This window comes from Corvus cornix, chromosome 4A (genome assembly GCF_000738735.6).
Source record: "Corvus cornix cornix isolate S_Up_H32 chromosome 4A, ASM73873v5, whole genome shotgun sequence".
Lineage (NCBI taxonomy): Eukaryota > Metazoa > Chordata > Aves > Passeriformes > Corvidae > Corvus > Corvus cornix.
Genome location: NC_047058.1, coordinates 4,640,276 through 4,666,474, shown reverse-complemented (window position 1 = coordinate 4,666,474; position 26,199 = coordinate 4,640,276).

The window sequence follows — 26,199 nt, the reverse complement described above, 5'->3', positions numbered from 1 at the left end:
CTAGAAACTGCTGCTCTATCATGACATGATTATCTCTGATTCACGTTCCTTCTGAAGATGGCCTCGTTTGGCTGCTCGAGTTCCCTGATTTCTTTCCTTTTCTGGTTATCACCTGTTAGGTCCTTCACTACACTGGACCAGATCATCTCTATTATCCCTGAATTTCTTTGTGCCTCCTCCACTGTTCCTTTACTTGCCAAGCCCTTTCACTCTTTAACTTTTAAAGAACAGGTTCAAAGCAGAACCCATTTTTCCTGTTTTCTGATCTCCTTATTTTGGGATCCTACACAATTTAACTTCCAGTGTGGCAGTGGGTTCATATTTGTAAAGCACTTTACAAATAAGGGTGTGTAAAGGCTGCTTGTTTCATCTTGCATGACTTTTGCTAGACAGAAGCAGAAGCTGAGTATTTTACAATTACTTAACTCCTCGGTGGCCAGAACAAAATTAGGAGCTGTATGTGCCAAGATCCACCACTTTTGCATGCCTCACCTTTCAAAGGCTGTGTCAGGGAGCACTGAGGGGGTGTGGCTGGAAGGTTCACAGGGCTGCCTTACGGAATCTGCATCCTCAGCAGCGCTTTTGCTGAGGAGCACTGCATTGCTGCATCTGCTGAAAACCTCCCCTGCTTCACCTCTGTGATTCAAGACAAACACTCCTGAGTTTTCTCAGCCAGCCTGTCCAGAGGGGCCACAGCTGAGAAATCTCTGCATGAAACTCTCATCACTTCTGTGCCTGGAGAGCCTGAGCCAGGGCTCCCAAAGCTGTGACAGAGCTGGTGTGTGCTGCTGAGCAGCACAGTTAGGCATGCTGTGTACAGAGGGGGGCAGTGAGGATTCAGCAGCAGACTTAAATTATCATTTCTGAGCAATTGAATAATAAATCGGCCTGGAAAGTGTTGAATATTTTAAGGCTTTAAATAACAACTCGTTTTTGCCTGTTGTGTGCAGTGTTTGTTGTTGCTGTGGTGGAGCTGTCCAGGTGCCTCTTCAGGGTAGGCTGAATGCCCAGAGTAATTAAAAACTCGAGGTAGACTTTGAGGATCCTGAGTCACCTGATCACCCAGTTTGCAGGTCTCTGCTCTGGGAGTGCCCAGGGACACTGCAGAGACTGCAGGCTGCTGGTGGGACCGGGGTGTGAGGGAAGAGAAGGTGCAGGGGGCAAAGCAAAGTGGATGAAGTAACAGGGCTGGGCAGGAACAGCCCTGCAGGGCCAGGCCAGAGGCTGTCATTGCTCAGCATCCAGCAGCTGTCAAACACCAGACCCTGCAGGAGAATTTGGTGTGCAAATACTTTGCATTTTGAGTATCTGTGATTTTTTAAATTATTTTTCTTTTCTGTTGGCAGGTAGTATGTTTTTATTTAATAAATCTTGATGGATTTTTTTCTTACATAAATTTCTGTCACTTTTAAGCCTTGTAGGTTGTTTTATGTTGGTAAATAACCTTATTTTTGTATAAATACCATCTCTTGTAAATTCCAATGTTGCAAAATCTTGGCAAATTTTTGTCATCTTTTTAGCTTCTCTTTTTCTGCTGAAAAAAAAATTCTGTAGAAAAAATTTTCTAAGCAAACAAATATAATCTTTCACTTTTTAATGGAAAAGCAAGTCTTGCCCCTTTTTCATATGGGGAAGCATATCTCAGGGAATGGCATCTCTGCAGAGGAATTAATTCTGTCCCTTTGCACACATGAAGTGCTCGGGGAGTTCCGTGTCCTTGGTCCTGCAGGTCGTTAGAAGTTGTCAGTCATCAGAAGGAAACCAAACCCAAGTGCTGGAGGAGGAAGCTGCTGGGGAGCTGTGCTGGAGGTGGGACAGTAATTAGCAGACCAAAAGAGTTGAGATCAGAAGGCACAGGAGCAGCATCTGATGAAAAAGGACCGTGGCAACAAATAGAAAGAGGAAAGGATGCAGGTGCAGGCTGGGGGAGAGGCAAGCAGGGTCTTAGAGTAAGAGGTGAGGACCTGGAGAAAAGCTAAAGGACTTCTAAGGGCTGGGGTCAGCTGAAGGAAAGCAAAAGAGGGCCCATTAGCAAAAGCTGATAACGAAGGGAGGAAAAGGAGTACAGAAGGCAGCAAGGAGGGAGCGGAGAGAAGGTCGGTGGCTGAGTGGAGAAGGTGGGTAATGGGAAGGTGGAATAACAAGAGGAGACAGTCCTAGGAAGCTGAATTGTGTGTGCTTTTGCCTGTTTTGAGGGTCTCTGGGAATTTGACTCTTCTCATGTGTTTGAGGTCCCCCGGCAGAAAAATTGATCTGTGGCGTCTGATTTTGAGAGTTTCCCATACTGGCCGTGGGTGCTTGTGGAGGGCAGGTCTGTGGGATCACCACTGGCACTGCACTGCTGGGCAGGTCTGTGGCACTGCCTCACTTTAGGGTTTGGATATCACTGGTTAATAAAGGTCTATCAATCTATTTATGAGCCTGCTAGAGACCAAGTACAGAAATGTATGAAGACCTCAGCAATTATTTATGATGCATTTACAGCATAAATAGCTAAGCTGTCAACTGTGATTGTAAAGTTCTTCCTCTACTCCTGCACTGTGCTTTTCATTTAATATGGCTTTGTTCAGCTTAGAAACAAACCAATCCTGGGACGGCTTTTAATAGCTGTAATAAAATATTGAGAATATAATGTCTGCCAGTGTGGTGTAGACACATGGACTGTCTGTGATTGTGATGTTAGAGATAGTTAAAAGGGAATTGGGATGGAGGGGAGACTTCTGGAAATGAAGGTAGAAAAGCTTTGGAAATTTTTGGAAGGCTTGAGGTTGAAGAGGATCTTTTTCTCCCAGCAGTTCTGGATTTCCAGCCTGAGGAAGAATTCACTGGGTATTGTTCCCTGTAGTATTAAACCTGTGTGTCCCTGTAGCACCTTAACTCGGTTAAAAAGGAAAGTACACAAACTCTGTAAACAAAAATTGTTGTGAAATTGAGAACATTAAATGGCTGGTCTGGCATCAGGGTAGACCTGCACAAACATTTGTCTCGTACCTGATAGAAGAGGCCACCCCAAAGTCACATCATCATTAGTCTAAGTTGCAAAATCCAGACATCTGGATCGTACAGACCATGATATTAATGGATCAAGTTTCCTCCTCAAACAAGTCAAACATTTTGTCCTGTTGTTAATGGGAGGAGAGAGTGTTGGAGTCCCATTACCCCAAAGGCAGTAATTCTTCATGTGACTTTTCAGCTGCAGCTTAATCATGACCGCTTGCTGTACTCCTGCTCTTCTATCAAAGTTATTTTTCAGCTTGAATATGTGTTCTCTGGGTGTATTTATGGGTAGCAATCATAGCAGTTTGCAGCTTTCATTTTGGAAAGCTGAACAAATCAGGCTCCAAGAGACTCCTTGTTGTTCCCACCATCCCAGCAGGGCTGTTCTGTGCCTATTCTATGGCAAATTCATCTTCCTGGACCCTCCAGGTCCTGCAAGGGAGGACCTTTGCTGCAGGTGGTGTTTGCTGCTTCCCTCTCACCCCACACTGATGTCGTGGGACATTTTGTGACACTGCACTCCCAGGCCTCGCACTTGTCAGCAGAGTCCAGCTGGTGATGTGGTGTCACAAATCTTGGAGCAATACTAATAATGATCTATTTCCACTGACAGGAGATGGCCAAAGTGTGTGAAGTGTAACAGCTCAAGCTAGAGGATCCTTTAAGTGATGTTTAAAGAAGAAATAACAGCCTTTAATTTCTTGCTGTAGGAGATAAAGAGGTTTTTTGGGGGTTTGGGGTTTTGTTTTGGTCAGGTGAGGGAGTTGAGTCAATTTTTGGTGTTTCTGGGTCCACACAGAGTGAAGAAATTGAGGAAGGAAGTAGAGTAAGGAAGACAGAAAGCAGTGCCCGTTTCCTCCAGATCCCCTGCCAAGGAGAGATTTCACACATTACAGAGTGCATTAGAACTAAGACAGGAGAAACTCTTTTATTTACTAGCTTCTGCATGAGATGTTTTACTGGCAGTATTAAATGATCTTTTACGGACAGAGTCTAAAACTTTCTCAGCACTTGGGAGAATGGCATGAGAAATCCAGTAACTAAATTTTCACTGATTTTATGGAGACTGTCAGTGGAAATGTGGAACCGGGATTAAATCAAATGCTGTGTGTTAACAGTAATTGTTGATATATGGCACAACAAAAATTTTGGTATTTTGCTTTGACTTTCCCTTCTAAACCAGCCTGAACCTCCATGGTATTCAGAAGTTTGTTGAAAGTCTACTAGTTCTGACCTCCACAAAACCCTATTAGTGACATTTCTGATTCCTGAACTCTGAAATGCTGACTTTCCCTGTTACATTCGTTTCCTGTATTCAGTTTCCAGGTAGATTTTGGCAATGCAGAGTTGTGTGGAAAAATAAAATTGGGGAAAAAGAAAACAACATCACACTTCACAACCTCCAGGAGACCTGGTGGGGACCTGAAATGAGAACTGAAATGCAAATATTTAGTCCTGGAGTTCTGGCCTGGATGTCAAAAGAGTTATCTTGGACTGTGAGTTTCCTGGACCGTGTGTTTACTTGGCCTATACACAAATTACTTGGGCACACACTCAATTACTAATTGAGTTGCCTAAACCTCAGGCTATTCTTTCAGGGGTGATATATTTAATGGCATAAAATTCACTTGGACACTCTTGAATAATGATGAAATATCTGTATTTCATTTTGGTCATCATAATCACTGCCATACTTAATCCTTCGATTCTGCTGGGAAGGGCACAGTGGAGGAGCCTTACTGGAATAAACATCTTTATTTTTTTCCTGTAGCTGTGACAAGACTGCTTGACTCTGTGCCTCTATCTTAAGAAATTGTCTTGGTGGCACTAAGCTTGACATGTACACAACTTGTACATTTGCTTCATGCTAAGCTCAGTGCATAAATGAGATTTTAGTGGTGCCTGAAAAAGTCAGTCAAGGTTTGAAATACAGAATTATGTGGATAGCTCAGTACTCTCGTATTGATCTCCAAACCAGCGCAAACCCAGTGCCTTCAGAACTACAAAAGCCCAAAATAACATCGAGTTTTCTCACCTGCCTTATGCACTGCCTCACTGAGGTGTTTGCAAGAGAAAGGTACAACCAGCAGTGCCTTTGGCAGATTTGAGCAGTCAGTAGCTGATGTTTGCCTCCTTTTTTCTCTCACCATTTGGTGCGAAATGCAAATCGTTCCCATTTCCCCAGAGTTTCACCCTGAGGCACGAATCCTTCACCGAGGGCGGACCCGGGAGCACGGGAGGGTGGAGGGAGCAGGAGCTGTCCCCGTCCCGCAGCAGGAGCTGTCCTTGTCCCGAGCATCTGCGTGCGGCCGCCGTGAGGAAGCGCCGGGATGCAGCTGCGCCGAGCATCCCGCGGGGGCGGATCGGAACGCCGGGATGCAGCTCTCTGCTGTGTCCCAGGGCCGGGATGCAGCTCTCTGCTCTGTCCCAGGGCCGGGATGCAGCTCTCTGCTCTGTCCCAGGGCCGGGATGCAGCTCTCTGCTGTGTCCCAGCCCCGGGATGCAGCTCTCTGCTGTGTCCCAGCCCCGGGATGCAGCTCTCTGCTCTGTCCCAGCCCCGGGATGCAGCTCTCTGCTGTGTCCCAGCCCCGGGATGCAGCTCTCTGCTGTGTCCCAGCCCCGGGATGCAGCTCTCTGCTGTGTCCCAGCCCCGGGATGCAGCTCTCTGCTGTGTCCCAGCCCCGGGATGCAGCTCTTTGCTCTGTCCCAGGGCCGGGATGCAGCTCTTTGCTCTGTCCCAGGGCCGGGATGCAGCTCTCTGCTGTGTCCCAGCCCCGGGATGCAGCTCTCTGCTGTGTCCCAGCCCCGGGATGCAGCTCTCTGCTGTGTCCCAGCCCCGGGATGCAGCTCTCTGCTCTGTCCCAGGGCCGGGATGCAGCTCTCTGCTGTGTCCCAGGGCCGGGATGCAGCTCTCTGCTCTGTCCCAGCCCCGGGATGCAGCTCTCTGCTCTGTCCCGGGAAGGGAGCGCCTGTGCCACACAAACGCATCTGAGGCTGATCAAAATTCCTCCCGCTGCAGGGAAAATTTCACTCGCTAGCGAAGGCCAAAGAAGTTTTCTATATCAGTTCAACAGCTGGTCTTGTTTTATTGATATTGAAATATTACCCCAGTTTTCGAAAATTCATGAGGCTGGAGAGAGCTGAAGTAGACACAATTTGAATTGCGCATTGCACAATGGAAATCACGCTCGCACAGGAAAGTTTGTTAGCAGCTTCTGGCCACTTGTAACACCGAATGAATAATATCTGTATTGGCTCTTCTTTCTGTGAGCCCTGCAATGAATGCTGTTGTGCATGTTCCCCTTCTCCTGCCTGCCCCTGAGGAAGAGGAGGGGAAAGTGCCTGTTAGCATGGCTCGCAGAGAAGCTGTCGGCCCCTACATGTGTCTGCTGTCACCCACACGAGGGTACCAGGGCCTGTTCAGCTCTCAGCACTCTGGGGGTTTGCCAGGAGCAGCCTTTACGAAGACTGATGTTAAAATACATCAGTTATTATGGATTGCAAGTGTTGTGGCCTTTTGTAAAGGAAAGGGAATTCTGTCAAGGAAACATTTTACAGTTTGGGGATGCAATGAGATGAAAAATCGAGGAACTCTTCTTTCTTATGTGCTTCTGCAAAATCCCACAGACCACATTTTCCTCTGCTCTATTCCCTGTACACAGCAGAAATGGAAAGGAATTTACACGGGGGGAGACTATGCTACTTTTATCAGATTCATATCAGGATAGCTTCTTATGCAAGAGGAATTCTCCAGTGGCCATTATCAATCAAATAATAATTTCTTTGAGTCACCTGAGTGCTTGTGGCTGATGCTGTAGCAAAAGTGAGATGGTTATTTCACAGAAATGGATGTAGTTGAGTAGAAAAAATCCCTCACCATGGCCATTTCAACATCCCAAGTAGAAAAAAAGAACTCTTTGTCTCCATGAGTCTTAACCTAGATTTAGCATGCTGCAGAGATATTTCTCTGACATGTTCAATGATAAAAGAAAAATATGTGGTGGTGCATTAAACGCTATACAGCAAAGGAAGTTTGGGGAACTTAATCAGAGCCTTAGGCAAGAAAAGGATGTGTAACACTGATATGTACATTTTGCTTTTGCTGTACTTAATGGAAAATGTTATGCCAACGCTGGTTTTTGTCCCTTATGGTTTAGCAATGCAGAACCAATCCTTTTTATTCTTTGTGTTTTGTGTTTTTCTTCTTGTAATGTTACTTAATCTGGAAATAAAAATGTTTGATTTCTGTCGTTCCCCTTGGCTACTTTGCTTAAAATGGCGCTTAATTGTTTTCACTTTAAAGGAATGGTGCCAGGTTTAAAGGTTTATTATATTTTCATAGGGTTTGTTTTAAGATTGCAGGGCTTTTTATATACTTCTCCTTGACACCTGTCATAACACGAGACTTTTCAAACTTGGCCACCACTAGTCTGAGAGGAAATGTTAGTGAATTGTCAGATTGCCACAAAGACCAGGTTTCTTTTCATTCTCTCCTAGGAGCACTCATCAAGACAATTCTTTCACTCATCACGCTGCAGTAAATTCCTCCTGTTACTGCCCACGTCATCAGGGAGTCCTGGGTGAGCTGGGTGGGTTTTGCTGGGATGCTCATGTTCCCCATTCCTGACACTGCCAATGTCCTCACTGTCATTTTGGGACAGAGCTTTTAGAGAATCAATTCTTGGGTGGACCACTCAGCACCTCCCTCACTCTACAGGGTGGTTTGTTTTCCTTCCTTTTCTTTTCTTAGAGTACAGATGCTGCTGCTTGTACTTTAGGTACTGGTACATTATTGATCAAAGCATAGAGATGCACAAATAACACTTGAACTGAGGTTCTATGGAAGAGAGAAATTAGCTCTTGTCAGAAGCTGACTGGCTTCTATTTTAATTTCAAGACATTTAGGATGCTTCCACCGGCACCACCTTAGAATGCTGCCAGTCCCCATCTATCTAAGGAACAATTTATGCTTAAAATTAATTATCTCTCAGCCTTTAATTTTTTTTTTCTTTAATGTTTCTCTTGGAGGCTGATTTTTTACACTCAGGCTAATTTCTGATTTCCAGATTTCATTTCCCTTAAACATGTTGAACAATTCTATTTTCCTACCCTGTTGTCTGTTTCAGTAGGTTGCCATCCAATTTAGTTCTAGCTAATTAGGGAAAACCAGTTTCATCCCTTTGAAGATTGTCCTCTACTTCATAACATAAACAGCTTTAATTCTGAAGGCCACGTTCACCTCTTGTCTAGAGCACTAAAACCAATGAATTCCCTGCTCTGGAGGTTATGGTTCCTGACCTGAATAAAAGAGCAATAAATCAAAGTATGTTCACTGGCATTGAAGCAGGCTCCAACTGTGTGGAATCAACATGCCAGTTCCAAATTGTAATTTCACTAAAAATAGCATAGTTTAACAATTTTGACAGTTGTAAACTTGAAGAATCTAGGCACACTGTCCATCTTGCTGTGTCTCATATGTTCTGTCAACCATGCAGCTTTTTGAAAATAAAACCAGAAAAAAGCTGAACATTCTTCATTCTTTGCTAGATGTGCCCATCCCAGCCCTCTGCAGAGCGGGGCACAGAGTTAACAGGGATTTTTCAAAGGTGAAACAGAAGAATCCTAAGTGGTGGCTCAAGAATGGGAGCAAGGGTAAAGTTTTGGATCTGTATCTCCCCTTTATCACCTCCCTTTTTTGGGTCTGTGTTTTCAGGAAACAAAAGACAAGCAGCCATGGTGCCATGGATCATTTATTTTTTACAGAGCACGGTGCAATTGCTCCTCTCTGTTCTGTGGTCTGGAGAGCCACAGATGCAAATGTTGCTCTATTTCCTCCCCCCAAGGCTTATTACCCAATCCTTAATTCATCCAGGCTCTATTCAGCAGACATTTCAGCATGTATTTAATAGGAGGCACATGATTTGTCTTTTGGCTTCCACGGACTGTATGGGCAGGTCGGAATTAAAATCATTCTTAAATGCTTGGATGAAATGGGCAGCACTTACTTCACATCAGGGATAGATAAATAAAGCAAGCATTTAAACTTGTGGTTAAAGTTTGCTGGTAATGCCAAACTTAACCCTTTAGCTGGCCATTCCCCTGACAGAAAAGCATGTGTTGCTGTGTACTGCTCTAATGCCAATTAATTGCTCTCTGCCTCAAAAAATGCCTGAGGTTGAACCACACTTTGCTTCATCAGAATTCAACACTGCTATTGGTCTGTGGGGAGGAAAAACAGGAATTAGAAGAGACAAGAGCACTGTGGAGCAGTAATCTTTTATTTATGTATAATGCTGTACATTTCCTGACTGTACTGTGAGTTTTCCTTCTAACTCTCACTAATTATGGTGACTGGCATGTGGCATGTGATGGAGCCTCAGGAGAAGTGGGATACATACAGCTGTTCAGAGCTGGCACCTTGCATTCCAGTTTGCATTTGCTGGCAGGCCAAGCTCTCTTTTTTTCGAGGAGAGGAACAGGAATGTTGCAGTTTGGTTCAAGTTGTGTTTGTTGCACAAAGGACTTTATTAGAGAGAGCTGAATTACTTTCTCGTTTATCCAGTGGAGTTGCACACACAGAAACCTGGTTCTTGTAAACTGGTCCCAATGAATTTTCAGAGGTCATTGTTTGTATCTATCTGTTCCAGCTCTAAATAACCTATGTATTGTCTGTCCTGTATCACATTCAGTTAAAAAATATAAATGTTTGGCTAAAAAGATGATGGCTGAATGAAGAATTAACCACTGAAAAATGTATAAATTCCCTTAGAGTTTTGAAAGTTTGTGGGTTTTGTCTTTGTTCAGAGGAGGCCAAGGAGGAAGATTATCTTCATATCTCCATTACTTTTTCAAGGTGCTAAAATACTTAACTCATTTTGCAAAATGCATATTTGCCAACAGTCATATTTGCTTGATCATTATCAGTTTTGTGAACTCAGGCAGAAGCTTCCCAACTTTTCAAATGTGTACCTGCAGAAAGTGGTAATGATGTACCAGCCTCGCTGCTCTTGAGGCTACATTTGTACCCTCGTTGCACAAATTGAAAGTAAGCCAAATAAATTCTTTCCCACTCTTGGGAAATATGTGTTATCCTAAGTGCAAGACTAGGAGAAATGTGTTAATTGTTTGACACTTCATCATTTACAATGCTCATTAAGGGAGATAATGGTGATGCTACAAATAGTGACCTGACAAAATTTTGCAGATCTCCAAGGTGGCCACTGCATTCTTAATATACAGACAACACTTTTGAGAAGACTCTCTGTGGACATTATCCATCTATTTACAGCCCAAGCAAACCCTTCTTTGTTTCCAGCTCCTTCCCATACACGTGATGTTAATATTCCCATTTCCACTGGAAACACTGATTCACCAGGTCTGGGTATTACAGCTGGTGCACGCACTGTGTCCTCTGTGCTGGGGTGCCATTGCTTGGCAATTGTTTGGTTTGGGGTTTTTTTGCTATTACAAAAGACATTTTAAGTACAGTAAAATAAATATATTCTCTCTGTTTTCCTTTCCTTAGGCATCAAAAAAAAATAAAAGCAAAAAAAAAAGCGTGATTTTGTTGAATTCTCTTTTGCTGTGCAGCCTTTCTTTAACAGTCTTTCAAATGGAGCCCAGGGATATCCTTCATCATTTCCTCTATTGGTTTCTTCTCACTGTAAACTTAATGGAAGCACTCAGGCTTGTAGTGAAGAGGAAGCCCACAGGCAAGTGACAGAAGCATCATAAGCTTCAGGGAGCTAGTTTAACATGGTTAATTAAAGGGGTGATCAGTTCAGGGCAGCACCAAGTGTGAAGGATTGATAGACAAATCCCTACAACCAGGCTCTAGATGCTCTAAATATGAGAAAAGGCCTCTCAACTTGTTGGAGCCTATTCTTATCCTTGGGGGGACAAAACCCCACAGCAGCAACTGCAAACCAGTAACTGGAGCAAACCCATGTGTTTGCCATTTTCTGTCTTAAATTTTGGTGCCCCAGGTGTACAGTGCGTGGCACAGGTTACGTAAATGAATCACCTCTGGCTTCATTTGTTAGCTTTGGTTTAGTCTCAGTTTTCATGTTCAAAACAACGGGGGAAGTCGCATCTGAAATTCAACTTGCTCAGATTTGGGCCTGATCAAATTTAATGTTTTCTCTGGGGAAGTTCATGAAAAATCAAGAGTGTGTTAATGAAATTTGCCATTTACAGAAATTTAGGTGGTATAGTCAATAAAGAGGAAGATTAGAGTGTTGTATGAAAAGAATTTTTATGACTTTGAGATGTAGGGTAATAAAGCTAGGTACAACTCACTTGTACAAAAATACTAACTCATATGCTCAAAGAGGAATAAAAGAGCTCTGCAGTGAGGAGGAGAAGATTCCCCTCGGTTCCCCAGATGTCCTTGGCAAGGTGTCTTTGGCAGGCTGGTGTCAGCCAGAGGCACTGCCAGTGCAGCGGCTGCTTTGGGCTGGTCACTGAGCCAGTGTGGGAGGAAACAATATTTTGAAATACTGAAGGGGAAGATATTTGCTCTGCACTGTACATCATTGGGCATTTCTCCACACACTGGGGATATTTTCTTTTTTTATGCTCTTTCTGGTACGGCTCAAATGGAGAAGTTTTCTGCTCCAGTGCTGTACAGAGGTTGTGTACATTCCCAAAACAAAACGTTAAGGCTTTAATAAGCAGCGGTAAAGCTCAAATGCACATTTGTTATCACTGGAGATAAGTACACTTCTGCAACAATTTGAGAATTATTTCATTGTGATGTTTGACCTGAAGGAACTGTGTGTCTGAAAGGTTGTCTGCTTCTCCTGGCTGCATTATTTGGTCTAATGAGGTGCATTACCTCTCCTCCAAAATGCTGCTTCTCTGAGGTTGCTTGGGAAGAAAAAAAGAAATTACAAGGAAATCCTAGATTTCACTGGGACTGCTTCTCTTCTGCCAGTTGTTCATCGCCTTAGGGCTGTATTTTAATGTACTTTTAAAGGATCAGAAAGAAGGCTCTTTAATTGTCATTACAAAAAATTGTAGCAGAATGACTCAACAGTCTGGTCAAAATTGTGGAGTTTGGAAAAGGCATTTCCCAGCAAAGGCATGGGAGGTCCTGCCTGAGTAAGGACAGAGGGGATGGTGAAGAGCAGAGGGGCAGCTTCAGGGTCCTTGGGTGGAAGGTTTAACTTCAGTATGGAAGGCAGAGAAGGACCAGGCTTTCAGAAGTGTTCTGCATTTGGGGGAACAGCCCACATTGAGCAGTCAAGGAAGTGAAACAATAATACTACTGGAGGTCCAGCCTTGGTTGTGTTCAGAGCACTTTAATATGTGACCAGTATCTGACTAAATCTGAGCTACACTAGGAGTCAACAGCCCTAAATGCCTTGAAATGGCTTTCAGCTGGGCAGAATAAAAGGACATTTCCCAGAAAGCTGGGAGTCATGCAGTAACCTGTTCTATTTCTGGCCGTGTCTGCGTGGCCCTGGATGTGTGATTATGACTGGAAGTTACTGGCTTGTGTTGGCCTTGTCATTAAAATCTGACCGTACAGTCAGAATATGAACTAATGAACTAGTTCCAGACTTTACTTAAGCCTGCTTCTCAGGAGACGTTGTTCATATTTCTTCTCTCCTCGTTGCTTTCTGGAGGAAAGAAGGGTGAAGTCCTTGAACAGGGCCAGATTGTGCTGAGGATGGAAGTACAAAGCTGTTACTCAGAGTCCCACCTCCTATTTTGATGATTTTTCCATTCGGGCACAGATTTGTGTCTTGTTTAACTGCGTTCTCCCACTAGTATAATCCATGCTATGTGATCTCAATTTCCCTGTCTCCTGTGTCCTGGGCACTGATAAGCCCTGTGTGGGATAAAAGATCCCTGATTCCGCTTGAAGAGCAAACTTGGGAAAAAACAGGGTGCTTTGGGATTGTTAATTATTAACATTTTTAATTATTTTTTAAATTATTTACTCTGTTCACTGCCATAATAGCAGCAAAGTCCTTATATGGAACAAGCATGGCTGGAGGGGATTTGGAATGTGCCTGGGTTTGCTTTTGAGCTTGACAGCCATTTCTCACTTCCCATAATAATGACAGTTAGCTAGGGAAAACGAGGAATATTAATAGATTTTGAGAGTGTTGTGTTTCTAGAGTAAAGACAGAAAAAGCCTTAGCAGGAGTAAGAAAGGAATAGAAGTAGAGATGGTTCGTGTTTCCTGGTTTCTGTTTCATTCTCGTTTGCAGCCTTTTATTTATACTGTTCTTCTAAAAGTAAATGTAATAGAAGAAAAAGTCTCCGTCATGATTTATTCTTCCAATTTTCTGAGGCTTGTAGGATCACACCCTCCTCCCTCTCCTCGTTGTAATAACCAGCCACAGTAAATCCAAATATACAACCTTTGGAAAGAAAGGGTTTTGCAGGGGAGAACTGAATCAACCTTTAACTTGCATGTTAAAAAAAACAAAAAAAAACAAAGAAAAACCCCAAAAAAACACCTCAAACCAGAGCAGCAGCATAGGGTAGTGAAGCTCTGGAAGTATTTGTAGCGTGTTATTGCTAGACTAGATCTGTCTGAATGTGCTGCAAACCAGACACTGGCACTTGGAGCTGATTGTTCTCTTCAGAAAGCGATGAATTTCCCTCAAAGAGTTTGGAGTTTTTGGATTTTTTTCACATTTTCACTTTCATCTTAGATTTTTCTTTTTTTGTTTTAATGTTGAACTTGTATCTGCACTTCATCTGACAGACAAGAGGCTGTAGCCCATTTTCTGAAATGAGTGTTTGCCACTACCCAAATATCTTTGACAAGCCTGAGAGTTGTGTATTCATCTCATTTCTACTGCAGCACATAAATCCAGTGCTAATATTACATTTATCTTTTTCTTCCTTTGTTCTTTTTCTGGGTAAAGAGAAGAATTGTTGTGTAAAGATACAGTACAAGCATTGTAGATATTGTGATGTGATGACACTTGTCACTTTCGCAGTGAATAAAGAAATGAAGTTAGAATCAAAATTTCTAGAAACATTTTTTTGTTCTCTTTCAGATTGGGTAGTTTTTAAAATTGTTAATAATTTTTTTTGTGTGGTACTGCTGGTGTACCAAAAGGCATTTGCTGAAAATCACTTTAATGAACAGAGTTCTGATAGGGCAGTAACTGGTCTAGATTATCTAATGGGTCCAAACTGGGAACCTCCTGAAAAGCTGAGGGATGGGAGCAGGTTTTTTATAACCCAGAAGTACTGTTCTGCCAAACCTGCCTGAATCTCCTTCATCTTTTCTTACAAACAGAAAGTGAATATATTTACTGCTCTTCAGCAGAACTGAGTGGATGTATGGGGCCACTGATACCTACCTAGATGAGCCAATATGTGGCTCCCTTCCGACTCGGGATATTCCATGATTCCACAATCCATTTCAGTATTTTTTCCTGGTTCCTGAACTAATAAATATGGACAAGAGATAAAAGCAGGACTGTTTACTTCATTTCTTACAATATCTGCTAATGTTTTTTCAACATAGACTGGATTCTTTCTACCGGCTCGGAATTCTTTCCCACCGGGAATTCTGTGGCATGATGCAGATACTCTTTGAAAGACTGAGAAAAGCAAGTGACATCTGATTTTCTGTAGATGCATCAGCTGTGCCAGCCGGGCCTGAAATAAAACCTCAGCAGTGTGCTGTGGCTGCACTCGGGAGCTCCTGCACGGTATTGACTGGGTGCAGCTTGTTGCTTTACTCTTCCAGAATAGAACCCATTTCACAGCAGGCAGAGGAGAAACACACAGATGAGGAAAAAGACTTTTAGCTGTTGGTTTCGTGTGCTTTACAAGATGCTTCCCAGGCAGGGGCAGGAGCTGGTGCCTCCTTGCCCTTTCTGTGGCATCCTCGTCATCCCCTTCCCGTCACAGGATCCTGAGCCTGCCTCTGCCTTCCTGGCAGCTTCACTGCACGGGGGCCGTGTTGCTGTTTTGTTTTGACTGTGCTGGGCTTTGTCTTCCAGATCAGGATTACAGTCTTGAATAATTCCTACCAGTAATGTCACAAAAATTTTGTAAGAGCCAGTAAACACGTCTCTCATCTGGCAGCAGTGTCACACAGGACACAAGTGGCTTTATATTGATGGAGTGTGTCAGGGCAATTACAAGGAAACCTGAGCCACTTCTTGTTGTTCCTGCAGCCCCTCTGCTCCCCCACCCCAAAAGGGCAGCAAGTGATCTTTTTTTTGTAGTTGTTGGGATTTTTCTGCACATTTTGCAAAAAAACCAGTGTGTCCTAATATACCATTAATATTGGGAGAAACTCAGCACTTTGCAGGATATGGTGGCTATCCCATTTCAGCCCTTTAGCCTTGGCTGCCATACCTTTATATCAGCATTCATGATCTGTGTTGTGTACTTATGGAGGCTTAAAAGCAGAGAAATATGTTTTTCCTGGCAAAAATTTTATGCTATGGCACTGGAAAATAGCCAACAAAAAAAAACCACACTTACAGTTTCTGCAGAGTGAGCCTTTGCATTGTGGTGGATCCTCCTTTGAGGGAGAACCCGAGCAGTGTTACCAGCTGGAGGAAAGCAGACAACACTGGGTGAGGACCCATCCTGGCACATAAAAATGACTAAAGTTCCAAGTTGCTTTTTCTGAGATGTTTTTTTATTCCTCATCCGCAGCTGAAATATTGTAGAAATTGAGAAAATTTTGCTGGGCTTCATTCGATTGCACTGAAACTCGTTACTGGTAAAATGTGCACCCAGTATCTATTCGGCCCTCCCCGATTGCTTTGAAAACACTTTTCCTTTTTAAGCCCAAGCCCTGGAATCGGTAGCAATTCACCATTGTTTGCAGGTGCAAATTTGGTGTTACCGTGGTTTAGGTGTGGCAGAATGGAAACAACACTGTTCACTTGTCACTGGGGACTGAGGCAGCTTCTCATTTCCACTGGCTGCTCGCTCATCTCCTTCCTCCCTCTCTTGGCCACGCACAGCTGGAGCCCCTGTGTTTGTCAGACCAGCCCTACCCGGGCTCTGCACACACCTCTCTGGTGCCCAGGGCTTCAGACCCCCCAGTGCTCACACCCATCCTGTTCCGTGTGCTGGGGAGCCTCTGGGATGGGCTGACATCCCAGGGCCCTTGCCCCTGCAGCACAGCAGCCATTGAAAAGCTGATTTAGGGCTGCGGGACTTGGCCGTGGGTGCACAGACCTTGCCTTGGTGCTGCTGGAGAGCCTGGGGTAGCTGTGCCTGGGGTTTTCACTAAGGCTGACCAAAAACCAATCCTTCATAATCCTGCGGTGCTGGGGAGTAAAGAGGTGGAGGTCTGAAGCTGCCATTTCTCCTACCACCAGCACTCAAAACCTGAAGGTTATTTCAGAATTTATCACTAGAAATTTTTGCTTTTCCCATTCCTCGCTGCCTCCCTTCCCTCAGCCCCCTCCCCAGCTGAGGGACAGGCACACATGGATAGCAGCGTTCAGAAGTGGCTCACCAGAATTCATTAGAGCGGGGCTGAAGGTTTCATTATTCTTTAAGGGTGCATTAATAAAACTGCTGTACACTTGGGTTTTTTAATACTATATGAATTATTCTGACAGTCAGTTTGCAAAGCCAACATATCAATCATTAAATTAAAAATGTAGTAATATAAATTAGTGTGATTCAGGAGCTGTAGAACATGTGGAACAATATGCTCTCTGTTTGGGAACGAATACAGATCTGTCCTTCAAATGAGAAAATATAGCAAGCAGAGAGATGCAAAAAATTGCAATGAATTTATCCAGCCCTCCATAAAATCAACTGTTTCCACATGTCAGATACCATTCTTGTTTTGTCCAGGTCCCTATTATCCTTTCTGCAAATATCACAGCAATCTTTAATGATCAACCATAATGTTTGTTTGCAGGAAGAGGTGTCATTTGTGAATTGCCTGACACGGTGCTTACATCTGGGGACGAGGCAGCAGCACAGGAAAATCAAAACACATCTCCCCACAATTACTGCCTTTGTTTGCTTGACAGATGATGCAAACGAAATATTTTGAAAAAAACCCCATGTTGCTAACTCACCACTTCATGAAGTAATGCCTCACACAGGTTGCATCAGTGCTCCGAACCTAATCTAGCTGGCCCTGGTGCTCCCCGTGCTCTGGGGAGAGATATTCTATCTGCTCCATTTATGTGAGCAGAGAGAAATTATTTTGCCCTTAATAAATGTGAGGAGCTAGATGAAGTATGCAGGACAGCTTGCATTTTCACTTCCTTGAGCAGAAAGTTCTTTTTAAGCATCTTTTTTTCCTTCCTCTGCTGATTCTGTGAAAACTGTGTGGCTGTAAATAACATGTTGGATGTTTGAGGTAGTCCAGTGAATGTGAGATAATGAAGCTGTGGCTAAGGTGCAGGACATTTTCAATGGCAAGTCTTTGCCAGTGGATTTTTCTCCTTTCTGAATTCCATTTCGGCCAAGCTGCTTTAAAGCAGCTTGCCCACACTGCAGATAAAGCCCTGCCATGCAGAGCTGGGCCTGATGTGCTTACCCAGGGCAGTGTGCTCACCCCAGCTGTGTCTGCACAGCATCATCCCAGCACTCCCCGTGTCAGTCCCGGTGCCTGGCAGCAATAATCATGTGCAGCACCAAAGTCTGGAGCATTCCTGCCTCCCTACTCACTGGGGCTGGGGCTGCCTGCAGCCTTCAGCCACCGCCACCCTTTTGAATCTGTGCTCTTCAGTGAAGTTCCTGCCCTGGTTCTATCACACAAGCACAGTCAGGAGTGCCAGTGGAGGAAAACAGGCTTAAAAAATATGTTCACAGCCAGGACAGCCTGTTAATGACCCATTATAGACCCAGCAGCTGCCTGACACCTGGAATCACGGTGGGTCTGACCTGTGCAGGTCCAGCTGTGTGTGCAACCTTATGAACTTGTTAAAAATATCTGCAGTCTTAAGACACGGGATGCAAGTTATTACTGAGGCTTTCTACCGACCACAGATTTAAAATCCCTGGGTGTTTCTCATCCCTGGTCCTTTCAGGGCTGTGATTTTGATGCTGCCAGTGAGGATTGCAGAGGTAAAAGCTGTTTGTTCTTGTTTGCTCCTTATCTGTGCTACAAATGCATGAAATATCACAGTGGTGGAATAAAGGCAATAATCGTTCCTAATAATGAAACTGTTCTGAAAGGCAAGACCTAGATTTCTTACCAAGATAGTGTGCTGAAGTATTTGCATAGTAACTGGGCTATAATTACAGATTCATCTCCTTTATGTCTCTTAGCTCTCAGGCTTAAGTAACCAGATCTTTAGAGCAGTCGCTCTTTTCCCTGGGAGGCTGGGTGTCAGGCAGCATATGCTGAGGCTGTGTGCTCTGGTACTCTGACTGTGAGTAATGAGTGTTGATAAACTGTTTACTGAAGCTGGCTGAAATTCAGGATTTGTGCATTGTGGGGTTTTTGATAGTTCAGAAGCATTTCCACTTTCAATTAGTGGAATACATGTTTAGGATTCCTTAGAAATTTTAATTTCTGGGATAAAAAACCGCTTCATTTTGACGTTTTTTAATTTTGCAATTTTGATCCTGGCATTTTTTGTTGGTTTTATATTTTATTAGTTTTATGAGACAGCAGTGGCCATTGAAAATACACAACACAAAATAGTCAAAACTTTCTTTTTTTGTTTTATTTAAAAATCATTAACATCAGCTCTCACTTGCACCTCTCTGATAAAGTCTCTGCTCCAGATGGGTGTATGATGAAGAGCTGAGGGCTGTGGGGTACTGACAGTCTCACACTTGCAACACAGAAGATGCCAAGCAATGCTGCTGCACAAAGCTTTTTAGTTTCTTCTTCTTCATGTACTGGTAAATTTTCGGTCCTGATAGAAAGAATCCATTAACTTTGTGCTATACAAAATTCTGGGTAAAAGGAGTTAGGCAAAAGAATCTTTGCCCCAGCTCAAATTAAGCTCTGTCCTGGGTCTGGAGTTGCTCCTTGAGAACTGAGAGCTGCAAATCCCAGAAGACGGGCTTGTTTGGGGGATTTTTATGTACAAGAGTGTTGGCAGCCTCTGTGTAACTAACTTTATTCTCCCAGAGAAACCAACCTGCAAAGCTCAGATATTTTTCCTCCTCTGCAGAGAGATTGCTCAGAAAAAGGGAGAGTGGTGTAAACTTGAGAGGCAGAAATTCTTTGTCAAGGTGACTGTGAGGGTCCTTGTTTCCTTTTAGGTGTGTGCCAGGCCACAAATAACCTCTCTGGAGAGTTCAAGAGCATTTTAATTTCCTCCTTACAGCCTGAAGTTGGTTGTGCATTTGTGAGTGGTGCAGAATTTGCTTACAAGGGGGGCTCCCTGTCCTGTTGTACTCTCCCTGATTGTCAATGGTTTAAGATACTCCTAGATTTAGTTGCTTCATACATCTCCAAAGTTTGCAATTCCTTAGTTTACATAAACTCACTATTACCCCAGTAGTAAAGGTGTAATTCATTTGCTCTTCTCTGTCACGAGAAACCACTTGTGTTTCCTTCTCCTTTAGTCTGTTACCAGGGCAAGCAGCCTTACCCTGCTTTGTTATCAATTGCCTGCTCACTCCTGCCTGCCACACGCTTGACTTTTCACAGGTGAACTGAGATGATCTTGGCAGGTCTCAGATGCTCTGTCTGCTCCCCTCCTGGAGCAGGGCTGATTCTCTGACCTGCTGTGGTTGCTGTACTGCAGCTCCAACGTTGAATTCGTCTTTGTGGTGTCTTCCTCACCAGAGATTTTGTGGTACCAGCTTTGATTCCACCTCCTCTGCTGTGAAAGAGCATTCACTGCTAGAAAGTAAGGACATAGCTCACCAGCCCTTCCTCAAAGGGAGATTTGAAATAAGGGTGATTGTCAGAATATCATAACTAATGAAGAAGCAATAAACTGAGGTGTTCAATTGATATATCCGCTTGGGATTTGGCATGGAGCAGGAGGATCCATTCAGTGTGTTAGGGCAGAAATAGGTTTGTCATATGTAACAAAGAAGAATGGGGAAAAAATATGTTGAATTTCATATGAATCGTTAAAAAAAGTTGAGAGGCTTTCTGAATCACTAATTGAACAGTGTTGAAAACCAAAGAAATGTCACAGAATTTGAGATAATACGTATTCTGCTTCTTGCTTTAAAGAGCTAAAGAAGAATCACCAGGAAGCTGTAGGCAAATTGGCCTGATATTGATTCTGTGTAAAATAACAAAACGCTTGATTCAGGAGTTCATCAGCAAGGCTTGGCAGCTAAAAATGTCATTAACAGTAGCAGTTACTTGGAAAATACAGACCTTGTCAGACAGACAATTAGTATCTTTTTTGAGGGTTTTTTTTAAGTGGATTATGGGCAAGTTGATAAAGTCAGATTAACTGACATTGTGTGCTTGGGCTCCAGGACTTAATACTGCATGACATTTGGACTAGAAGCTTGGATTTAGCTGTGTGTCTTTTAAGAACTGAGTCATTTGTAGGTACCAAAATACAGTTGTGAAGAGAGAGAGATCAGTGAGCAGTGCTCTTTGTGGAGGGCCAGTGTGGGGCTGAGCTGTGGTCTAACATTTAACATTATTTTCAGTGAATTTAATTGTCAATGTAATTTTTTTGCAGAGCTTGCAGGCTTTGCAAATGTTGGCAGAGTAGTAACAAAAGAGAAGACAAGTTGCTTTTATTGAGTTCTCCAAGTTTGTTACTCGGTTGGACTGTCTTTAACAAAACCACTGCAAGGTAACTTGTGTGGGAAGAGCAAGCATGGATTCCAGGGCTCTGGAGTTTGTTAATTCACTCAAGTGAGGTTTAGGGAGCTGGCAGAAGAAAGCCCCTAAACATGAGCTCTCAGGACAGTGCTGTGGCTGAAAGGGAACCAGGTCTTTTAAGATAAATGAGGAAAGCTTATAAAGTATAAGTGGGAAAGTGATCCTGCTTTTGGGTACAGCCTTACCAAGACTGTCACTAGAATTTCTGTGCCTGCTTCTGGTGTCAGAGCTTCAAAGGGATCCAGACACAGCGAGAAGAGTTTTTAAATGGGTTAGAAATGTTCCTGGGATTGGAAGGGAAGTTTATGTTTAGATTATCATTCAGTTAATTTAAGAAGAGGCTGAAATTACATGGCTGTCAGCTGGAAGTAGACAAGAAAAGGAGGTGGCAGTGGGATAGGAAGAAGATGGACCCGTGCCTGGACATTGCAAGCATGCTTGGAGCAGGTTCTCTTTATATCAGATTCATATGGTTCCTGCAGACTGACTGCCACATTTAGACTGAGCACATTTGCTTCCACTATTTTCTGATTATTGGACCTTGTGAGGATTTTTGTCTTTTTCTTCAGCATGGGTAGACTCCATCTGCTGGGACATGTCAGCTTTGTAGGCTCAAGGCTTGGTCTCTCCTTTACATATTGAGTATTAAGTGAATTGAGAACTGAAATATTCTTCATTTCTGAAAAGGGTGGACTGGACAAAATTGAACGACCTGAAATGCACTGAAAAGCAAACAAAACACAGAGTACAGCATGTGGCCCTGAGAAGGCTTGGCTTCTGTAAAACCCAGAAAGATCAGCCCAGGTAATGCACCACGGGGACCTGAATGTGTGTAACTTGCATCACTCGGCAGCACTAAAAATGGATGCATTTTGTGCAGTTCAGGTTGAATCATCTGGATCCTTCCCTGTTGTAAAGATATTAACTTTTATGCTCTTGTATTTTGGATTTTGTGTTACATGAAAGGTCAGACCAGACATCCTCAGAAGTCCTTTCTGGCTGAATTCGTCTCTGAGCTCGGCGTGCCTTTGAACGATGTGGCAATAACAAATAATCGACCAGAACTTGAACTGAGTTCTTATTTACATAGCGAGGAATTCAATATAAAATAGGTTTGAACAAGATGAAATAAACCCTTCTTTACTACATCTGCCACATGGCTCAGTGCCACTGCAAACTCCTTCAGATAGCCCTGAAATAGCTGAATATCTGCAGGAATGGGAGTTCAGATCCCCAGGCAGCGTGGCTGGGACAGCCAGGGCTCCCTCTGAGCTGGGGGGATCCCAGGGCACAGAGAGCTCGGGATGGGCCACACCTGCTCCAGGGTGGGACGGGACACTGGTGCTCTCACCTTGCACCTGAGGGTGCCAGGGCAGCTGGGCTGTGTCAGGAGAGCCTTCTTGACCTAACGAGGGCAGTGGAGGGGCAATATGAAATAATACTTCAACACCAGAAAAAAAGCTGAGACGAGGCAGGTCCATCTGCCATTTTTCAGTAGTCTAAAGATACTTAGCTGAGTTTTGTGCAATTGAGGCAGAAGCATGAATAAAGGATGGATTTATTGTGTGTATGCAGTAGCCAGCCCATAGGGCTTTCAGTGCTTTGTGCCAGAAATGCACTTTCAAAAACCTCTCAGTAGGAACAGAGACAATAGGCTACTAAAATGGGTGAGTACTGTGCATTTCCAAATCAGTACTCAGCTCAAAGAATGTGTGTATTTAGCTGATAGACTACAACAGTTCCAGGGGATAAGTAAATAATAATTTCTGGGGGGGGGGGGGGGGGTTAGGGAGGGTGGGGACCCAATACAGAAACACACTAAATATAGTGTTTACTTATATTAATAACTGAACTGCCTGGCTTGTGATAACACAGTGCTCTTAATGTGCCTCAACACAAGTTTAATACCACAATAAAATGGTAATTCAGACAAACCCCCGCATTTTAACATTAAGGACAATGGATAAAACCCACAAAAGCAAGACATTTTGGAGTGAAGGCAGGGAGGCTGTAATTAGCTACATGCAGGCAGTGCAGCAAAACAACGTGCAATAGGTAGTGTTTTTATGGTTATCTTGCTTCCATCAAAAACATTAAAATTTTAGCAGTATTAGAGCATGCTAATGAACTAGGTTATATTTTAAACTCTAAATTTGACTTTATTCCATTTGTAGTTTAAGTCTGAACTGGAAGCATCGTAGGTTTTCGTGGGTTTTTTTGAAGTACAACAGATATCCTCTTTATATTTTCTTCTGTGCATTTTATTTCCCTTTTTGATGTGTCTAGGGAAGATGACAAGATTAAATCCCCCTCACTGAAAGGATTTCATTGTGAATGTATTTAATTACTTCCTTTTAACTGGCCCATGTGTGCAGCTTTTCACAGCCAGGATGATGCCATTTCAAAATGGAGCGTGCTGAAACTTCCATCTCTGGGAGAACTGAGCCAGATTACAAACAGCTCACCATGCAAGCACAGATCAAAAAATTCTTGATGCACAGCCCAAATATTTGTCTCCTAGGTTAGGTTGTGCATTTTCCTTTTCTCCATGTGTGTTTGTAAAACTGAGAAAGGGACCAGCAAATGCCAGTTGCTAGGATCTGTCAGATCTTGTGTCAACACCTGTTTCCTCAGGAGAAAAAACTCAGCCACTGTAATTAGAAGCTTGGAAATTAAATATTTGCAAAAGAGTCCACTCCTACTGTTTAATTGAGACAAGAATTCAGATCTGCAGGAACATGCCAAGGCCCTGCTCATTAGATTGTGATGCCTCCATGTGATTTGTCTTGGTTGCTTCAGTACTTCTTTAAAGCATTTTTCCCCTAAATATAATTGTGAGATCAGCTAACTTTTATCATGCTGTATTCTCATTTCTCACAGAGAGCAGAACATACAGTCTATGACTGGGGATCAGACAGGTGGAATATAAAACATATAAATATAAAAATATAAATAGTGTCTCTGTCCAGCAGTTTGTGGAGGATTATATCCCAACATTCTACAAGCAAAGGTGGTTAGTTCTTGGGGTCAGGCAGCAGTGACTTAACTTACATTGCTGCTGCTGTTTGTGTGGTTCCTTGCAGTGCTTACTCACCTGGCCTCTTTGTGATCTGCAAATGTTCCCTGTACAGTCCAGGATAAGGCTGAAACGATTGTGGACTTGTATCACACTCTTCCTTCTTGGCCCTTGAGCTGTTCCTCTGTAAGCAGATAGGTGTTATTTAGGTGCTTCTGCAAATGCAAACACAAGCTGCTGTTGGTAACTACACCCTGATTTCTTTGGGTGGCTTTCTGCACTTGGGGACCGACAAGCCGCTGGCACCAGTCCAGGAGAGAAAATGCTCTTTGTTCTTGGGGGTCTGAGCCCAGCACGTGTAACGGGGCTCAGAATTGTGCTGGCAGAGTTCCAGCTCCAGCTGGGTGCTCAGTCCCTCAGGCTCCAGAGGTGAGAGGTGACTGCCAGGTCTCAGCACTGACTGTCCCCTGTGTCACCAGGGCGTGCTGCTGCCACTGTCCCAGGCGCAGCTGCACACAGTGACACTTGTGCAGTGACACTTGCACAGGGACACTTGTGCAGTGACACTTGTGCAGTGACAGAGCACCCCTGTGCTCAGCCCCTTTAGGAACTCCCTCAGTTTTGAAGCCAATGGTTCTGATTTATGTCTTACTTGGTTTCACTTCCCTTCGGCAGGACTGGACTTGGGTGTTTCCTTTGGCTGTGGTATAGAGAAGTAGGCAGATGCTGCTTCCCTTCATGTGCAAATCTCCCTGGTAGCCGGTGCTGAAAACTCTGTAAAAAACCAGCTCTGAGTTCTCAGAAGTGTTTGTGCAGTTCCCCTGCTGCTGAAGGCAGCGAGGCTCTTACCGTAGGCTGTGCACAACAGTGATCCTACTGCAGGGAAATTCAGTCATATTCTGGAATATGTACGTAGCAGGTTTTTTTCAGGTTCCTTAAGGTGTATTAGAATTGTGAAATTCCCTTTTTTTTTAAATCTCCATGACTTGTCTTCAGTATTTTTGAAATACAGTAATAATAATTATTTGTTACTCAGCCATAACAATTAGCATTGTAAAATTATCAATAAGTAAGATTTTATTTTGCCCTCAGCAAATCCTATTTTGGGGTTGTATATGCCTGTGAGTTTGCACTTCTGCCAGTGGCAATGTCCAGAGGCCTTGCCATTCCCTGATTCTCAGCAGTTAGTGGATCACTGATCTCCAATACAAGTAGTGTTCTGTAATGTCTTTTATAGGGGACTGTAATCTTCTTTTTAAGGGTCGGTTTTTTCCTTCCAGATATGCCTGTGCAGTTCTTACCTAAGTGAGCATCAGTGTCTAACTTCCTTTGGAGTTTTGCACCAATGCCCCCATTTACCATTTCAGCAGAGCCTTTTCAGAACATGGGCATGGGAGCAGGATTCCAAAACTTCTAATCAGAGTAAATGGTGGGTGGCATTGTTGAGCACAGTCAGCTTAGCTGCACTTATATTATGTTCCACCTTTTATTTCTGAAAGGAACTGAGACTATTTGAATTAAAATGCTCCCAACGTCTCATGTATAAACCCAAGGATAGAGTCTGCAATGGTCAGCTTTGCATCAGCTGTTTGAAATCTGTGGTCAAGAGTGTGGATGTGCCAAGGGGGGAAGCTGCCAAAGCAATGGGATGCTGCTGATGCCTGGGAGCCTTGAAGGGCATCTCACTCTGAAATATACTTTTTGGTTTATTTTTAATGAAAACTGGATTAGGGTAGGATTTTTTTTTCCCAACTTGTATTAAGAACAAAGTAAAGCTCAGCAAAGTTAGCAGCTATAATTTGTGCAAAATGCACTTGTACAGGGAGGATTTATTCCCTTTTTCCTCTAGTAAGGAGCCAGTTCTTCATCAAGATGCAGAATTTTCAAACTCTCCAACAGATCAGGGAGAGGCAGAGGATGGATAAGGAGCTGCTGTCCCCAAGCATGATAGACCAGGCAAATGGCACACTCAAGGGCAATCGTGCACTTCATTACAGTCTGAGCTAATCATGGAATCAGAGAATGGTCTGAGTTGGAAGAGACCTTAAAGCCCATCCAGTGCCACCCCTGCCATTGCAGGGACACCTCCCACTGTCCCAGGCTGCTCCCAGCCCCAGTGTCCAGCCTGGCCTTGGGCACTGCCAGGGATCCAGGGGCAGCCACAGCTGCTCTGGGCACCCTGTGCCAGGGCCTGCCCACCCTCCCAGGGAACAATTCCTTCCCAATATCCCATCCAGCCCTGCCCTCTGGCAGTTTAAAGCCATTCCCCCTGTCCTGTCCCTCCATGCCCCTGTCAGGTGTCCCTCTCCAGCCTTCCTGCAGTGGAGGTTTCTGTGATGATGAGCACCATAAGGGAGCCTCGTGCTCTCCATTAGCCAAAGTCAGGGCAGGCAGGCTGAGCCAGCAGCAGCCTCTGCACTCCCTCGTGATCTTGTGGCTTGACATCACTGTGGCCAGTTTG